The sequence below is a fragment of the Pseudochaenichthys georgianus genome, chromosome 10 (assembly GCF_902827115.2).
Source record: "Pseudochaenichthys georgianus chromosome 10, fPseGeo1.2, whole genome shotgun sequence".
Classification (NCBI taxonomy): domain Eukaryota; kingdom Metazoa; phylum Chordata; class Actinopteri; order Perciformes; family Channichthyidae; genus Pseudochaenichthys; species Pseudochaenichthys georgianus.
This window is the reverse complement of record NC_047512.1, coordinates 41602240-41615929: the sequence shown is the minus strand read 5'-3', so window position 1 is coordinate 41615929 and position 13690 is coordinate 41602240. Positions and strand designations below refer to the sequence as shown.

Here is a 13690-nt window from a genome sequence, read left to right as displayed (position 1 = left end):
CACTATACACTACACACAGGCCACACACTATACCCAACACACACTACACACAGGCCACACACTATACCCAACACACACAACACACAGGCCACACACTATACACTACACACAGGCCACACACTATACCCAACACACACTACACACAGGCCACACACTATACACTACACTACACACAGGCCACACACTATACCCAACACACACTACACACAGGCCACACACTATACACTACACACACTACACACACTATACACTACACACAGGCCACACACTATACACTACACACACTACACACACTATACACTACACACAGGCCACACACTATACACTACACACAGGCCACACACTATACCCAACACACACTACACACACTATACACTACACACAGGCCACACACTATACCCAACACACTACACACAGGCCACACACTATACACTACACTACACTACACTACACACAGGCCACACACTATACCCAACACACACTACACACACTATACACTACACACAGGCCACACACTATACACTACACACACTACACACACTATACACTACACACAGGCCACACACTATACACTACACACACTACACACACTATACACTACACACAGGCCACACACTATACACTACACACACTACACACAGGCCACACACTATACACTACACACACTACACACACTATACACTACACACAGGCCACACACTATACCCAACACACACTACACACAGGCCACACACTATACCAACACACACAACACACAGGCCACACACTATACCCAACACACACAACACACAGGCCACACACTATACCCAACACACACTACACACAGGCCACACACTATACACTACACACACAACACACAGGCCATACACTACACTACACTACACTACACTACACTACACTACACTACACTACACAACACAACACACAGGCCACACACTACACACACACTACACACTACACACAGGCCACACACTATACCCTACACACACTACACACACTACACACACTACACACAGGCCACACACTATACCCTACACACTACACACACTACACACACTACACACAGGCCACACACTACCACACACTACACACAGGCCACACACTATACACTACACACACTACACACTACACACAGGCCGCATGATGCCTCACACGGGGGATCTAGTGAGCAGATGCAGAGGCGTGATGAGCTACATCAGAAGCCTCTCCACACAGCGAGGTTTATTGCTAAACACATATAGGAATAAGTGAAACTACTCGTCATATCTTTGCTCGGTATTTGGAAAAAGGAACTTGGTGTGAATCCTGCATCACATCAGGTCTATTACTTGAATCGTCATCGGCTCACCATTAATTACATTGAGAGACTTTAGGATACTCAGTCCAAAGCTTTCTCAGGCTCAGAGGTACCCCCCATGGAGGGTTTCTAACCCTCGCAGGTGATGATCACCTACAACCTACTGGGCACTCCTCCAAGTGTGACTATTATCACGAGTACTCATAAACACACTTTGTCCAGTGTGCATAGCAGAACCTCAGCAGCACCATCTGGTGGCTGCTGACGGGACTGCAGCTGCTTGTCACCACTACGGTCAACACAGCTCTCTGTTTTTTAGAAACAGCCAGTCTTTGAACTGTGAAACACACCATGATGAAGGACCCGCACCAGACACCTTGACATCCAGCCCACCTCTGCTTTCAGTCGTATTAAGTGTTCAGGCGGAACAGCAAACCAAGTCTGTTGGTTTTAGACATAAGATGGATTCAAAGCATAATGCCAGTGCCTTCTGATGAGGAGATGTGCACCCTCTCATGTGCATGCCTCTGAACGTGTCCTCTTGATGTTTTGTTTTCAAACGTCTCTCCTGCACTTCTGCGTGCTCCCAGGGGGAAGCACCACGATAAAGACCGAGAGCGGGAGGATGGAAATATGAATAGAGAGGTGAGATAGCAAAGCTCAGCCATAAGGCATCAGAGACAGAGAGGAGACATTGGGGAGCGAGGGGGAAGACGTCCCCGTTCATTCCCTTCAGAAGCGCTAATGTGCCCGGCTGACAGCTGACACGTCCGTCTGGCTCCTCCTCCCCTCGCTGGAGCCTCTCTTCCTCACCCACTGCTGCTTCCAGAGGGTTGCATTGCTCTGACCCTCACACACCTGCAGTGGGGAGACAGAAGCGAGAGAGGGAGAGAGCGATGAACAGCAGGCGGCTGATTCGGGTTCCAAAGGTCCAATGAGTGCTTTGTGCGTTTGAGGGAATAAAAGTTGTGTCGTGTGAATCCATCGCAGACGAGTGACAGTGACAGAGCACCGGGCGCCGCGCTCCGCCTGCTTATCACTGTCGGGAGCAGTCTGCTGCTCCACAGCCCAGCCCGCGATAACCACACAACTTACAGCCCCTTTATCATAATTAGCTTTTCCTTTTTAGCCTTAAAAGGCCTTCCATTACCGGGTCCTTCTCTATCGGCCCGCTGACACGCCGCACGATTGGTTTCTCTCTCAGCGGGCCTCTCAATACAGTCTCCCACAGCGGCGAGCAGGGCAGGGGAGAGGGGGGGGGTTAGGGGGGCCGATGGAGAGGCTTGTTATTCAATAAGACAACGAGACGGCTGGAGACGCATCTGCATCACGCAGGGGATCACTGCTGGAAACAGAGATGTCACCATTCATCGCTGACGGCTCTGGGCATGGGATATTAGAGTTTCACAAAGCTAAGAAGAAAACATACTTTATTAATCCAATCTCATTTTCACCATGTCATCATTTTAAAGAAGACACCTGGGCCTGAAATACACCCTAGCACACATGGGTGGGGTTAGCAGTGAGCGCACTTTGTATTGGCTCCAGCCTCCAGTTCGTGCCATGTCCTGACGGAGCTAGCACTGTAGCATGTGACTGTCGAGGTCCAATCTGCTGATGTAGCACGCAGGGTCTTGAAGCTGGTCCAATTAGATGGAGACTTGAGTTCTCTTCATGGTGTTGTTTGAGCCGAGGAATGGAGAAGCCAGCCTGAGGCAGGACCCGCACTGTGTGTGAAGGCAGCTGAACTCAAACACAAGCCGCACAGCTCATCACCTTCCTCCATGGAAATATGTAACATTGAATCTGCAGGAAGCTCATTATTTGATAAAGGCTAAATGTGTGTTCAAATATTATTTTGGTTAAATTGTGGAGCTTAAATTCTACATCATTTAACAACACATATTTGTTTGGAACAGATCCTCTTCAAAAAGTCACAACAGAATAATTGTGATATCTTTTTAATGATAATAAGAATTCCAAAGCAAACGTAATACATTTCCACCATAAGTATCATCGTATCATAATTGAAACACCAGTCCAAATAATCACGATTAGTTATTTTCCCCAATCAGGCAGCCCTTCATGGTTCTACCCAGCTTCTCCCTATCGTAGACCGGTTGTTAGAGGTGGTGTAGGCCCCGCTCAGCCCCCCTCTGGAGACGGTGTTCTGGGAGAACGTGAGCTGAAGCCAGGACTGGACTGTGGAGAGTCGATCTGATCCACAGCCTCTTTGCTCTAGTGTGACCTCCAGGACTTCCAGGTCCCTTCAGGGAGGAATGAAGAAGCCTGGCGTTGTCTCCGTCTGCTGAGCACTCGTTTGACACCAGTCCAGTCTTTTCCCAATTCTAAAGCCTGTCATCTCTGTTTTGAAGTCCTTGGGATGGTTTTTATATCGGGAGATAACACGAGGCCAGGGACTGCTGGGACACATGTAACCTATAGCTGAAGAAACCGTGGTTACGGTGTCAGTTTCAATGTGGAGAGCAGTAGATCTAATGAGATATCCATGTGTACGTTCCACACATACTGAAGTGATACAGTGATGAGTTCGTGTTGTGGGGAAAGCTAGCATTACGTTAGCATTGGAAGGATACAATGGCATCTTTCCTTTGGATTTCAGAATATTGTAGGAAATAAGATCTTTGGCAAACACACGTTTATCATAATTATACGTATTGTTTAACAGGATCATCTACGCATAACATTTTCAAGCGTTAATGCAATCGCCAGAAGTCAAAAGCTAACGTTGGGCTATAAACACACTACAGCACAGTCACATGATTTCACATCCGCAGCGCTAAGCTAAAGGCAGCGGATGTTGGGCATGTTACGGAGCGTCCACACGACAGCTTCAAAAAAAGCTTGGAGCTGGGCGTGTCTGGAGCTTGGGGATTTTATTCGAGCAACGCGACCAACAACCAATCACATGAATCTCCCGCCCCCGACATACAAAGCAAAAAACCCCGGGGATTGTATGCGAGCAATATATATATAAACTCCCCAAACAGGCGAAAACCTACCAGTTTCCCCCACTGTCTCTGCCACCTCCCTCCATGCCTGGTTCCTCCGGTTTGTATCCCGGTAGGTGAAGAGGGTCTGGTCATACAAAACCGGGTGAGTTGCTACGGCGATAGTTAGTTTCTCCTCCATCTTTTTCTGAAATATAGAAATGTACGGCGGGATATCTCTCCCAGCTTAGACGTGGTTTGATTGGCTACGGCTTGAGCTGTCATATTTTCGGAAGGTGGACGCCGGAGACGGACCGCTCTGCTACCCACAATTCAGTTCGGCGAAAAGCGAGGCAACGTGACGTCACCCCATTCACGGCCCCTACACACAGCGGCGTGCGTTGTCGCTTGCCGGCGGGTGGGGCTGAAACTCGACCAACAACCAATCACATGAATCTCCCGCCCAAGACACACAAGCACGCGGTTTGATTGGCTAGAGCTTGTACTGGCATATGATTTGATTGGCTGACGCCTCCGTCGAGGCGTCAAAAGTAGAACATTGCTCTACTTTTGCAGCGAGCACCTCGAGAGAAGCTACGCTTTGCTCCCACAATGCAGTTCGGCGAATCGTGACATCACCCCATTCAAAGTGAATGGGCAGACGCGTTGGAAAGCGTTTTTGAAGCTGTAGTGTGGACGGGCCGTTGGTCTCATTGTTAGCAACTGCCGTGTGTATTGCCCTCAGAGGCTTCAGACATTGGCCAGAGGGGTTTTAACTGGTGTATTTTGACGTTAAAACAGCTGACGCCTGTGTGACCACACCTTATTTCAGTATTTCTAACTTTTAGAACACGCCCACAAAACATTGGCTTTAAAATGAGGGAACAGGAATTGTCGGACTCATTCCTGCACCGCTCCATTGGTTTAGTTGCACTGGTGTCATGAGGTGTTCTTTCCCTTCAGTTCCTTGTGTGGACAATAAACACCACGATGTGTTCACAGAGACGGACTCATCGTGTCTCTGGACCGCTCTGAGTTGGAAGCATACTGAGCGCTTTAGGTAATCAGAGTAGTGTGTGTGTAGAGGAACACGGTGCGGGGAACGGGCAGCCCTCACGGTGCCCCCTGCAGCTGTGTCTGGGACACTCTGTATGTTTGAAGGCAGTTTTCCCGATGAGCTATGAGCAGCAGGAAGCTGCAAACCGAAAACATGGGCTTGTGTTTAGGAAAGGATAAGACATGCAGAGTTATTTGAACATATCTGTTTTTTAAGAGTGTATTCAGTCACTCGGGCTCCTCTCATACAGGCCCCGGCCTTGTTTACTGCTGATAACCCATCTTATCACGGTGCAATGGATGTGGCCGCCTGTGTCTCGCTGCAGATAAACAAAGAAAGACTATCCCTCCATTTCTCCCTCCTTTTCTTTGCTACATCCATTCTCTGAATGCGTCTCGCTCCCTCGGTGTACACCAGCAATATGTTTCTCTCCAGGGCGCTTTGCCACTATTCCTCATTATGTGTTACCTTCATGGGGAGTCCTGGGCTTCTGTTATTGCAGCTGGGATGGGTTGATCTGTTACTCTATCGTGAATGGAGTAAAAGAGGGAGTGTGTCGTGAAGACCACTTCAAAGTAACTGCAAGGAGTAAAGCGTTTACCTCAAGGGCTGAAAAAGAGCATTCGTATGTATGGTGTGCCCGGTCTAACTCTGGTTAGCCACAACGCTCAGTCAGGAAGTGCTGGTTCCCTGCAGTGATGACCTGATGACCTGATGCTGAGGGCCGTGCGGACATACATTCAGTCTGAGTGCATGAAGACGAGGAGAAACATGCCTTTACGTTTTGACGCCGGTGCAAAGACAACCAGTTTGATGGAGGAGTCTTTTGTTTCACAAAGCGTATTAAGTTCCATTGAGTTGTATTTGAGCCTCGGGTCCATGAAGTGTCGTCTTGTGGCGGCATCAGTGTTCTGAGGAACATTTAGAAACACTCTGGACCCAGTCTACTTCCATCAGGGTCTCTGATGAAGGGAGAGGAGAGGGTTTGCAAAGTGGAGCTGATGGATCCTGTGGGACTCCAGTGCTGTGGGGGGGGGGGCCTCCCAGGGGCCTCTGACGGGCCCCACAGTGTAGGTGTGTTCCCAGGGCTTTCAGAGGTGCTCGGTGAAATGAGGAATAGCCGTGTGTAATGTCGGCGAGGATGTATAATAATGACTGTTTTGATCACAGATGGAGACAGGTGGGGGGGGGAGTGGATCCGACAGCGGGGAATAAGCCGGCTGACAGCGAGAGGTTTGGGAAGCTCTGGACTGGCTAATAGACCTGCCAGCCTAGGTTAGTGAAATAAAGATGTCACCCTATACATCATACGAGCTGACTGCTCCCCGGGGACAAAGGCAGCGTCTCTGCGTGCGTGTGCTTGGGGGTGTCGGGCTGGGGGAGTATGATGGGGTAAAGCAGCGGAGACGGAGCTCTGGAGCGAGGGCGAGGGGATTGGAGAGCCCTTTCTCATTAGCGTCCGATCCCATGGGACCCTCTCCGGGTCGTAATGAACAGGAGAGCAAGGTGGTAATAGAGATGTGGGATGTTGGGCGAATCAGGCCTGGAACAGGTCAGACTTTAGGCCTGATTACTCTGTAAATATGTTGGAATCAATCAGTGGCACCGGCAGTGGACTTCCTTTAGAGCCGGGCAGACCCTCGCACACTTATCACCGATCTGCATCCACACCCAGCACCAGCTGGAAGATGCTTCCAACATGTGCTGGACTTCCACCGTCATTCATAGTTTGAACTGAAATGAAGTCATTATATGTTGACCCATGCTTTGATGTGTGTCGGTGTGACGGAGACTAGTTCATGTTGTTGTTGTTGTTGTGTGTTGCTGATGGGAACGAGCTAACGGCTAAATCAGGCCACATGTCTTCTCTTGTTGAGATGTATGTTTGTACCAGGGAACGATGGAAGCAGGGTCACAGATTGTTAAGTGAGTGCAGGAAGTGGATAGCTTCACCCAAACTAGATGTTGGTCCACAACCTGCAGTACAGATGATCAGAATAATCAAACGGACTCCTCATTGCTACGGCTACCTGCTTTTATTAGGAGTTTTAATCATTTCATTATTTATATGTAACCAAGAACAGAGCAACACTAATATGTGCCTTGTCACAAAGACACACATCTATTGTTAATAGGAAAAGACGGCACGAAGGGGCAGCATCAATAATATATAATAATAAGATAGCAATCCTGTAGGAACTGACTCAGTCACCATGACGACAGCATGATGCTGGTGGAAATGAGTCCCATCAGGATCCATCGGGGACTCTGGTCAGCTGTATCAATAGGCTGCACAGAAGGCCACTTGGAAGAGTTCCCAAAGTCAGTTCATTTCAAATGTTCTTCTATTCATAGTGGAAGATGTGAATGTCAAAAAAGAATAATACTTTATTATACATACATATACTATCACATTTGAATTGCAGTCAGTATACACTTGCAGGTGGCAGGACCTTGAATGTTTTGATCAACATTTTCACTTATTTGTTACCAAATTCAGAGACGAGATTATGAGCCATGTGATAATAGTAGTTTGAGCACTATGTCCATAACCCAGCTACACCTGAACTCCTCATATCACGTGTGTGTAATACTCTCACTGTGTGTATACATGCGCATAACTGCTAGTCACTGGTTCTCTTAAGAACATGTCTTGTGATAATGATGGCACAGCCTATGTCAGAGTATGTGTGTGTGTGTGTGTGTGTGTGTGTGTGTGTGTGGCTACCTGTCAGAAGACAATGGAGACGTCTCTTGCAGCTTTTCCACCTCCTTGCTCCCTCCCCCCTCCCTCCCCCTCTGCTTCCCTCCCTCCTCCTCTCTCTGTGTGAGTGTGTGATGCTTAACCTCCCCCCCCCTCTCTGCCATACACCTGACTTATGGCTGTGCAGTAATCATTTGCCAGACCTTGGCAGGCTGAGTGTACATTAGCATATAAATAGCAGATGCACTGAGTGCCCATCACAGTCGACTACATTTAATTTTTGGTTTATAAGATTGAATGGGTTTTTAAACGCAGCGCCATCAAACTTGCCAAGAGACAAATGAAGTCAGGGGAGCAGTTGTCCGAGGCAGCGCCCTCACATCATTTTTATAAAGGATAAGAGTCTTATTTAAGGGAGGGGAGGGGGAGAGAGAGGAGATGCTATAGAGGCTGAATAATGAAGACACCTGTGGAAGCAGCACCATAGTTCCTAATCCTGTTCACACACTCCCTTCTGCTGTCAGTCCTTCTCAGTGTCAGTGTGTGGACATCCAATAATCCCATCTGTGTGTCAACGTGCATATGCCATTCAAACAACGGTGGGCTAACTGTGCTGCTATGCACGACGGTCCTCCACAGCAAACTGGGACCCCTTCATGGAGCTGGCTTCTGGCATGGGGGTCCTCTTGTTAATAAAACTACACTTTGCGTCAAACTGGCTGTGGAACCGACTGGTTTTGAGACTTCAGTTAGTTGGCTCTGAATATTTCTATTGATTTGTGAATGTCAAATAAAACGGAAAAAACCTACGTTTACGGAAAATATGCACCAGGGGACGTTACTAGTTTACCGCTGGCGAACCATAGTAGCATAGCATTAGCCACGTCACTGTAGAAGAGAGCACATCAACATGGCTTAGTACGTTTCATAGCAACACGAGCCCAGCTTCAACGTGTTTGGTTACAAACCAAACGGGAATGGAACTCATTTCATGCCCATTGGCGGTTCTACGGGGTGGCACGGGGTGGCAGCTGCCACCTCAGAAAAATGCCTTGCCACCCCAGCTGCCACCCCAATTGACCATTCACTTTGAATGGGGTGACGTCACTTTTCGCCGAACTGCATCGTGGGAAGCGACGCGGAGCGTTGCTGGCGTGGCTCGCTGCAAAAGTTGAGCAATGTTCAACTTTTGACGCCTTGGCAGAAGCGTCAGCCAATCGAATCATATGCCAGTACAAGCTCAAGCCAATCAAACCGCTGCTTGTGTGTCAGGGGCGGGAGATTCATGTGATTGGTTGTTGGTCGAGTTTCAGACACGCCCGCCGGCAAGCGTCAACGCACGCCGCTGTGTGGACGGGCCGTAACCCCTCCCCGGCCCTGGCGCGAGCCTGGAAATATAATTGGCGGCGATTTCATTTGAACGGGGGGACCGCGCAAAACGAGAAGCATTCGGGTCCAAGTAGACGGAAGGAATGAGGTAGCCTATTTGCAGTCTACAATGACAAGTTTGGCTGTAAGGCAAGTTTATTTATATAGCACTTTTCTGTACGCGACAATTCAAAGTGCTTTACAAAACAAATTAAAAGACTTTTTAGGAATACATAAAGTAAAAACACATATATAATGGCATTGCACAACAGGCATGACAAAGCAAAGATAATAAAATAATAAAAATAAGCACCACAGGTATACAATACATGTTTAAAAGGAATAGGCCTACTGTAGAGCGAACATGAGCAGCTCAATTAAAAGCAGCCAAAGAGATATGTTTTTAGTCTCGATTTAAAAATAGTAGGCGAATCGTTTCTGCGGACGTGCACGATTTGGGTAGTTTGTTCCAGATTGTCGGGGCATAATAGCTAAATGCTGCCTCCCCATGTTTTGTTTTTACTCTCGGCTCGGAACCGATAGCAGACCCGTCCCAGAAGACCTGAGGCACCTTGACCATGTAATGATTTAAAAACTAGCAATAGTACTTTAAAATGAATTATTTGGCCGACTGGAAGCCAGTGTAAAGAATTCAGAACCGGACTGATGTGATCCACTCGTTTAATGTTAGTAAGTCACTAATGCGTTACTGTCCACAGTAACTGAGTTACTTTTTAAATGAAGTAACTAGTAATGGTAACTAGTTACTGGTTTTCAGTAACTAGCACAACACTGATAATAACACTGAATATGTGAATCATAACAGTGATTGACAGCTGATAGGAATAATATGATTGTTAATAGTATCATATTCATTTAGACAAACATCGATGAGACATTTAATTAATGTACTTATTGCAGCAGTCTGCATTGATTTGGTTCCCCTGCTGGTCTAAGAGTGAGGCAAACGCCTTCAGTTAAAATTCATTAAATGATGTCTGCCACCTTATATAGTATATTTAAGGCTTTACTGATGTGCCACAATAATGTAACCAAATGTTATCAACTTAGAATAAATATTGTGGCTTTCCAAGTTAACATTGATATGACTGCATTTAAATCAGCATATACTTCTGCCAGGGGATGCCACCCCTGAAATTCTCCTGCCACCCCATGAATATTGTTCTAGATCCGCCCCTGCGCCCATGTCATGTAGAAACAGGAAAGGGCACACATTTGCCTTCTAAAGTAGATTGTTCAAAGCCCTACTCACATGGACAGCAGCATACAGAATGCTTTGGTGTTGCGTTGGCATTGGGAGCACCCTACATATGGTGATGCCTTGCCATCTGACACACACACTTGCTTTAGTGCCGACGTACCGCAATATAACAACATGGTGCTTGGTTGAAAACCAAAGAAGCCCCAAATAGGTGCATTAGCATTCTTTTTTCCAACAATACCTTCCAGCTGGAGTTACAAGGGTTACAGTACAGTGTCAGAGTATGATTGCAAACGTTTGTATTTATTACAACGCCGTGGCAAAGCATATACAAAGCAAAGGAAAAAGAGACACTTCATAACAGGAAGTGAATGTAGTTCTCTTATCATTTGAGGTCCATCATGCTGGTTTATCAATATCGTTGTGAGCGATAATCTCATCATGGCGTCCAGGTCTACAGCAGACTGGTTTTCACTGTCCATTTGGTCCTGGAATAATACTGCTAACGTTTGGTAAGGCAGCAGAAAAAGAATAAAAAATAAGTTATTATCTTTTACTGCGTTCATTGGAATTTATTTTCCAATTTTATCGCAATTATAACAAACAGTCTTATAATGGGATACATATTTTACAATGAAAATACGTTTTAATTACATACAGCCTCAACCAAGTACCACGGCTGTCTTTGAAGAAAACTTTGAAGCTGTATAGTTCTAATAAAGGACCTTTACTTTAGCAACCACTCCCACAATCCTCCTCTCCAGTTGTTAAATAACTATTTATTTTCCTTTCTTGCCCATTTTCCCTTGAGGAACCTCCTTTATTTTATCTTAGAGTAAACATCTCCATTACAGTAACACATAGCCCAGCTTTACTTTTTTATTTATTCTGCTTTGTTCCGGAACTATTTTAATTTCTATCTGGGCCTGTTTTATTGTTAAAGTTAGCAATATCTTTTTAGTCTTTTTCCTATTACAGTGACACATGGCCCTGCTTCTCTCTAACCATCCCTTCTAATTTGTCTGCTAAATCTTGGGTTCCGGTTTTATCTTCTGTGGGATCTCTGCGCTGCTGTGTGATTTTCTCCTCGTGTGAGAATAAACCAAAGCTCTGTTAAAATGCAAAGCATACCCCGTCTCAGCCATGTTGGGGAATTGAGGCCATATTTTAGCCGCGCTCGCCGTCAGCAAAATGTTTCTGGAGGAAAGCTAATTCTGCGGTGAGACTTACAGCACTGCCAGGCGGGGGACAGCACTCGATGCTATCAGGATTAAATTAAGGTGAATTAGAGACAAAGAGGCTGAAAGAGGGGGAAAAGGGATGATGTTAGGGCAGGGTTTTCCTCCAGCTGGGTGATCACTTCTTAGTCTCAGGCCATTGATCAGAGCAGAATAAACCAGCCAGGATTAAAGCAGACAAGCACAAAACCTATAGAGACTATATCTGTGCGGGTGTGTGTGGGGGGGGTGAATAAGTGTAGCAGTGGACTGGAGTAATGGAGAAAGTTTGGTTTGCTCTGTAAAACGCTCTGTTCTGTTTCATAGCATCCTCTCTTCTCTTTTCTCTGGTTGATAAATAACGTCAGGTCTCAGTATCTCACTCCTCAGGTCGGTCTGTGCAACCCCTTATTTAGTGGGAATGCTGATACAGCATTCCAACTATCTGTTCTTCGACGCACGAAATTCTTTATTCCGCCGGGTTATTTTGCGCCTCTTCTGCTCCCACATTCCACATCGCAGAAACTCCGTTCAAACATCAACACGTTCAGCTCGGTCGGGAATTTCACCGATATCTGTTACGGTTCTTTAACAAAGCGTTCACATGTAAGAGGTTTATCTCTCATTCAGAACAATGAAAATGCTCTCCTCTCACTGATTACTGCACATCACCATGGAAACCTTTGATCTCTGGACACGTCGTTAGCTCAAATATAAACACCTGTCGTGTCATGGAACACGATGATGTCATAACTCCAACTGACATGCTCAGAGCAGCAGACTTCAGATAATGGTTAACACAGCTCTACATCAAATCTGATGTTACGTAATGTGGTGTTACTATGGCAACGCATCCCTCGCCATAAAACAACAGCAGACTTCAGATAATGGTTAATGTTCCTGCCCTCAACAGCTCTACGTCAATTATGGGGTGTCTTCATATGCTGTTTCCATGGAAACATAAAAACACGATGTCGCTCAAACTTCACATGTGTGCTAACAGTCCAGCCGGGAAGACATCTACGGGACAGTTTTGAGATTTCTTCATTTGCCGTTGCCATGGCAACACAATACTCACCATGAAACACGGTGTTCTCATAACTTCAGTGAAAATACTCCGAACGGCCCAAAACTTCACAGGTTTGGTAACGATGCAGCCATCATTGCATCTAAGCGTATTATGGGATGCCATCAAATGCCGTTGGCATGGCGACAGATAATTTGTCATCAAGTTAGTTCAAAAGTTTGCACTTAAAATATTCTGCTGCTTTTCCAAGCCTTTTTACTTTATTTTCTTCTCTCATCACACATTCAAGCCCCCAGTGTTCATGTATCATTTCAATCTAAATTCTTCACTTTCTTCTTACACATTACATTTCAGCATTGCAGTTTAGCATCAGATTTTCAGCATAAAGCATTGATTCCCACTAGCCATTTCTTCAGGAATTGTATTCTCCAGTTTATATTAAAGTATCATTTGCAGTAATAACGGCTGTGTTTATAACAGTCAGGGGAAGGCTACATTATTACCTTTGAGTAACTTTGACTGTACCTTGGAACTCACTTTTTTATCATGTTCACCGTTGACACTCATCATTCCCACTAGTGTTACTCAGTATGCCTGCAGATTTTGATACTTCTTGTATTATTACATTGCCATACGCTGCCATACTGGACTAACATTCACATACATTTGTCCATGCCAAAGCATTTTAAGGCATCCCTGGGTTCATACATTTCAGACAACATGCAGAGTTCAGTAAAGCTGATGGTCCGGATTCATCTCAGGTCAGCCTTTTTTAACGTGTTTTTGGTAAGATGCCTGAAATAAGATCTGTGTTTTTTCTTTAAGGACAAAATACATCAATTAATAC

General features: G+C 46.0%; 1 protein-coding gene across 1 annotated transcript in view; it reads left to right on the top strand.

The window, feature by feature from the left end:
* The window catches only part of uvssa (UV-stimulated scaffold protein A), a 42017-nt gene that overhangs the window by 3066 nt on the left and 25261 nt on the right, over nucleotides 1-13690 (top strand). The gene's annotated exons all lie outside the window — the stretch shown is intronic.